Genomic DNA, 6,653 nt, shown 5'->3' with positions numbered 1-6,653 from the left:
CTCAGTGAAGCAGAAGTTCAGCAGGATGAAGTCTCACGACTGTCACGTGCTGATGACGCAGATACTTCCAGTTGCAATCCGTGGGATCATGGACGCGCACGTCCGTGAAACGCTATTTGGCCTATGCAACTTTTTCGACGTCATCTCTCGGAAGTCGATTGGCGTGAGGCAACTCAGAAGGCTACAGGAAGAGATCGTGGTGATACTATGCGAGCTTGAGATGTACTTCCCGCCCGCATTCTTCGACGTTATGGTGCATCTGCTGGTCCGTATCGTGGAGGATATCATCCAACTCAGGCCGACGTTCCTGCACAGCATGATGCCGTTCGAAAGGATGAATGGTGTCATCAAAGGATACGTTCGCAACATGTCACGTCCAGAGGGAAGCATAGCCAGGGGCTTTCTGACCGAAGAGTGCATCTCCTACTACACGAATTATCTAGGCATCGAGAACCCCGTTGGTCTGCCCGTCAACAGGCACCTCGGCAGGCTCGTTGGATGGGGTCACCGTGAGGGTCACCTCGAAATGCATGTCGACTTCGAGGGTCGACTCGCCGACTTTGAAAGAGCAAACCTAGTCGCGCTACAACACATAGACGTGGTCGATCCTTGGGTGGTAGAGCACAAAACCTTTATTGAGAAGACGTACAATGACCGAGGCCAACAGAGGACGGAAGGAGATATAATCAAAGAGCACAACTCATGTTTCACGCGTTGGTTCAAGTAGAAGCTTCTGTCGTACCCTTTACATGAGGATTCTTCCGCAGAAGAACAACTCATATTCGCCTTGTCACAGGGCGCCGAGCACAACCTGATGACGTATGAGGCGTACGATATCAACGGCTACACATTCTACACTGAGGACAAGGACATGAAGAGCGATGGTTATCAGAACTCCGGGGTAACGATAATCCTACACCGGTAACGACAAGGACAGATACTACGGAAGGATCGAGGAGATCTGGGAGCTGAGCTACGCTGGAGAGAAGGTCCCGATGTTCTGTGTCAGATGGTCCAAGAGCGTCATAAAAGAAGACCGGTATTTCACCAACATGGTTATACCCGAAGCCAAATCTAAGACCGCAGGCGCGAACGTCACCGCGAAAAATGAGCCATGGGTACTGGCTTCCCAAGTGGACCAATGCTTCTTCATTACCGACCCGTCAAAAGCCCAGTCGTGTTGTCGTGAGGAGAGGCAAAAGGAAGATCATCGGAATGGATGGAGTCGCGAATGAGCAAGACTTCGACAAGTACGGCGACCCGAAGATGGAACATGACGACGACGATGAAATATCAGCATACACCACAAGAAGAAGCATGACCACCCTACCTAAAGGACGTCTGTTCAAGAGAAGAACTCCATTTACGAAAAATAAGGGCAAGAAGATTGTGAACAGATAGCTAGCTAAGATCGATTGTATTTAAATTGTAGCCTTCATTTCTCGATTGTATTTCATGGGCACTTTTTGAACTCATGAATATTTTTAAATTTCATGGACACTCGATCTCGATCCCCCTCCATCTTGATCGCTATCCCACCTCGCCAGATCCGGTCCCCCTCGCCGCCGAGCACCCCCCGCACCCTCTACCCCGCTCGACCGGCCGCCGCCGACCCCCCGCACCCTCCCCCGCTCCACCGCCGCCGACGACCCACCGCACCCTCCCCTGCTCCACCGCCGCCGACGACCCACCGCACCCTCCCCGGCCCGCTCCGCCGCCGCCGACGACCCCCCGCACCCTCCCCGGCCCGCTCCACCGTCACAAATGAATGCAACTAAAATTGCAAAAAAAAAAAACAAATTTGATTATATTTTCAAATAACAAATTTGATGATATTTTTTCATATTCATAAATATTTTCAAATAACAAATTTGATGATATTTTTTAAAAAATTATTACTTTTTTTATAAAAAAGTATTACTGTTTCATATTCATATTCATTTTCTAAAAAATTATTAGATGCAACAAAAAATAATAATAATAAAATTACTTATGGCGCAGCTCTGGCTGGTGCGCCATTGCTATATAAAAAAAGATTACTAATGGCGCACCTCTGGCTGGTGCGCCATTGCTATATAAAAAAAAGATTACTAATGGCGCACCGATCGTGGGTGCGCCATTGCTATGTAAAAAAACATTCTAACGGCGCACCGCTTCGGGGTGCGCCATTAGTAAGTTTCCCCCTTAGCTAATTCCTCCCTCTCCCTCGCCAGATCCCCTTCGTCCCTCTCCCTCGCCAGTCCACCCGCGCGCTCACCTGACCCACGACGCCGCCACCCCGACCCCCGCAGGACTCCACCCCCGCCGCCCCCGCGCCCCCGCGCCCCCACCACTGCAGCTCCCCCGCGCCGCCGACCCGCGCCCCCCACCACTGCAGCTCCCCCGCGCCGCCGCCCCCGTGCCCCCGCGCCTCGAGCCGGAGGAGGAGGACCAGGAGGAGGACGAGGAGGAGGTCTTCCTCTTCGACTACGAGGACCCGGACGAGCTCGGACGCCCTTGAGCCATCCCTTCGACGCCCGCCGATTTCCTCCGCCTCGGCCACCATCGCCACCGCTCGACGCCGAATTCGCGCCGCCTCGACTAGCTCCGGCTACCCCGAGTCGCCCTCGACCTCCCCAGTGAGCACCCGAGCCGCTTCCCCCTCTTCCCCCTCTTGATTTCCTTCTGATGTGTTCTAGGGTTGGGGGTTGGAGAATTTTGGACAAGGAAAGGGGGTTGGAGAATTAAGTAGCTAGGGTTGGGGGTTTCCAAGAGAAGAATCTTCAGGCTTAATCACTGTTCAATTTGTTGCTGTGAGTTTGAAAATTTAGTTTGATGCCATCAAATTCATTTATAGTGCCTGTTATTCAGTTATGACTCCTTCACTGAAACTGTAGTGTTAGCTAAAACTGAGATGTAAACTAAAGGAGTTTGTGATTTGCAGAAGCTGTAGCATACTCCAACAAGTGATAAATGCACTCAAAAGTTCACTAAGAAAATGCAGATGCTTCTCACTTGTTACTGAAAGTTTTCTGGAGTAGATCAAATTGCAACAGATTATTTGCAGTAGATCAAACTGCAGTAGATTACTCAATATTCTTGCCATTTGTTGATATGTTATAAATATTGACCATAAATAAGAATGAATATTGACCATTTGTTGCTGCTAGCACATGTTGAAGTGTACCTGATGATGCTTCTGTAGAAAATTCAATCTTCCTCCTCGGGCATGTGTTGTGTGACCTGACAAAATATAAATGTGTTGTGTTCCATGCGTTGGTAATTCAGTAAAGTCAAGCAAGCACTGGATTTAGGCATCGTGTACGAGTTGGTGTCGGCCATTACTTAATTTCCTAAGCAGTTCCATTACTTAATTGGTTCCCCCTAAGAAGATTTTTTGTTTGTATAGAGGAGGGTGAGTGAGGAGGGCAGGAGAAATAGATGGATCAATCACAGAGTCAGTGGTTGTTGCATTGCAGTTGTTGCAAATTAGGAGGTACTAGGTGAGAAGGAGAGCTAAACCAGCAGAGGAGCAGCGGAGGCAGAGGCAGCTAGGCAGTCAATTAGAAAAGTTGGTGTGTGCTCTGAATCAAGAGTGAAGTCAAGGATATTTGTTGGTTTGCTAAGTTAGAGAAAAACTTTGTGTCCAAGTAGTAGCCATCAGGAGGTTGAAGTAGGGGGATCACCAATCATAGTCAGCAGTTTATATTGGAGCTTGGTGTACTGAACTCTGAATATTCTTTTTGCAGTTCATCTATGTTTAGGGATTTATAAGTGGTGTCTTTCTTGTGTTTTATACTAGTAGTATCACCTTTTTTTACTAGTAGCCATTAATTAAGATCCATTTTTTTAGTCATCATGCCTTGTTGCCTCTGTGCAAGTTGTGATCATCCAAGCAGAGGAATTATAATCCTTGAGCTCTTCTTCCGTTGTTTCTCCTTTCAATCTAACTGCCTCTATGCAAGTTGAGCACTGCTACAGATAGTGACTATTTTCCCACAATCTCAAGTTTCATACATGTCCTGTTCCTGCATTCTAGTTTGTGGCAGCCAAACGCTACTACCGTTGCATTTCAAGTTTTCACTAATGCTATGCTGTTGTTATAACTGGTTTCATTAATGCTACGCTACGCTGTAGGTGTAATTTGCCACCTATGAAAACATATGCTCTTGCATTTATATTCCTGGTACTCATTATTTCCTTGCCTAACAGGAAGGTCTGCTTCCTGCCCTGCTCCACTAGCTGCCCTAGCTTATCTGCTATCTGCCCTAGCTTATTGAAAACTGTAGAATATCAGATTGAAATATTGGGGAGCCTGGTTTATGAACCAGTTTCTTAGTCTGCCCTAGCTTCATTACAGTTTTTATTGATTGCAATATTGGTGAGCATTGTGCTACTGTTATGAGTACCCTCTCATCAATATTGGTGAGCATTGTGCTACTTCTTGTCTCAGATTTGTGATGCTTCTGCTGTACTACTTGCTGACTGTAAGATAACTTACATGTGGACGAGCCTAACTCAAGTGGGTAAATAGATGCTGCTGCTGGACTATATGTACTGGACTATATGTTCATTGGTACTATATGTTCAGAATGAGTTAACTTGTTGTCATTTATCGAAATTCATAATGTGCTGGACTATATGTTCATTGGTACTACTTGTGATGCTGCTGCTGTACTACTTGGGAATTTTGTCAACTTGTGATGCTGCTGCAGGTACCCCGAGAGACCCTTGAGTTTGCCGGAATGTCGATTAACTTCCGTTCCGGCAAATTCGGGTACTCCATATGTCCTATTTTCAGGAAAGGTCATGCTGAAATTTTCCATGAATTTTAGCATGACTTTGCTAAAAAAAGGACATATGGGGTACTTGTGACTAATGCATGGGCCGGGGTATCTTAGTACTTAATTAAGTAGGATCAACTGCCCCTTTATTCTTGCTGCATTAAACCATAGGTGGCAAAGCCAAGTGATTAGGCCCAACTTAGAGTCGACAAACCCTAAATGATAAAACCTTGGCTTTTAGGGTGCCTCGGTGCCGATGAGAACCTAAATGATGTACGCTTAGGCTTTTAGGGTGCCTCGGCGTCGACAAACCCTAAATGATAAAAGCTTAGCTATTAGGATGCCTCGGTGTCGACAAACCCTAAATGATGAGACCATGATCTTGTTCCTTGACAATAACCAACTTTTTGACAAAACTTTTTTCCTATTTAGAGCGAAACATGGCCCACAACGATGAGGCCGGCGGTTCGGGCGGCAAGCAATTCTGGGAGCTGTCCCAGGAGCTGGAGGAAGAACCTCACCGCTATCAGGACGATGCCGTGGAAGACACCGATCCTGACTACACAACCCCTAGTGGGGTCGGGGATGAGACCACTGATGGTGCCGCCGAGGATGCCACCACTGATGATGGCGGCGCACGCACAGATGGCAGCCAACCGAAGAGGCAACGGAAGGACCGGCGCCCGAGCGTGCTCGGCACCGTCAAGGAGGAATTTACTGAAGTGAACTCCGACGGGCATCCAACGGCGCCCAAACAAGTAGTCAAGGGGTACTCGATTCAGCTCGGGTGCATTCTCCGGAGCACCATCTCGATCAACACCGAGAACCTAAGGCATAAGGACCGAGGTAATTTGCGCAGCCTCCTCTTCACGAAGCTGCACAAATGATACAAGTTCCCCGCTGAATTTGCAAACACACGCCTCTCAGGGAATAAAGTGAACAGTGCCGCCCTCACGAGGATGAGCACGGCCCTGTCTACTTGGAGAAGCACGGTGAAGGCAATGATTTTAAAAGGTGATAGTTATGAGAAGATCAAGGCGAAATATCCTTTGATGAGCGAAGATGACTACAAGGAGTTCAAGATCAGGTGCGAGAGCAGCGCAACCTCCGAATCAAGTCAGTGGGGGAAAGAAATGCGGCAGTTGAACTTAGGGGCCCACCAACTCGGTCCCGGCGGTTACAGAGTGGCGGAGCCTATATGGGACAAGGAGGACGCGGAGCGTGCCGAGCAAGGCCTACCACCCCGCTTCGAGAAATTCCATGACAAGCAGACCAGGAACTTTGTCAGGGCCCGGTAAAAGGAGGACCCGGTAACAAAGGAGCTTACCAAGGATCCGAAGACCAGGGCGCTTGAGCTTGTTCTGGTAAGGAATACACCCCCGCGTAATTAGCTCCATATGGTTGCATTCTAATTAATGAAGCCAAATTTCTAAATGGTTCACATTCCTTCCGCAGGAGGTTGAAAGCAGTAGCGCGGGGTCGTCTCAGAGCTCCCCTTTTGACACCCCTTTAAATAGGACGTTGAACGTAATGAAAAACAAGGATAAGCTCAGTAAGCCGTTGTCAGCTGGTCGTGTGGCCGGCAAAGGCTTGTCCACAAAATGGTCGTCATACTATACCGCTGGTGGGCGAAAGGAGAAAAAGACCAGCTCGGAAAGCCAGTTGCGCGAGGTTCAAGAACTCAAGGCACAAGTGGCGCGGATTCCGGAGATTGTCCAAGAGCAAGTGCAACAACAACTGGGAACGACGCTCACCGCCATTGTGCCTACCTTGATTCAGGGGCTGACGACGTGGATTGCGGGCGGCCAACAGGGGCCTCCCCCGGTTCCCAGCTTCACGGCCAGCAACTCGCACAACGCGCAGACGGCGCCATTGGTGTCTCCGGCGGAG

Source organism: Aegilops tauschii, chromosome 6, assembly GCF_002575655.3.
Source record: "Aegilops tauschii subsp. strangulata cultivar AL8/78 chromosome 6, Aet v6.0, whole genome shotgun sequence".
Taxonomy (NCBI): Eukaryota; Viridiplantae; Streptophyta; class Magnoliopsida; order Poales; family Poaceae; genus Aegilops; species Aegilops tauschii.
Note: the sequence above shows the minus strand (reverse complement) of the source record.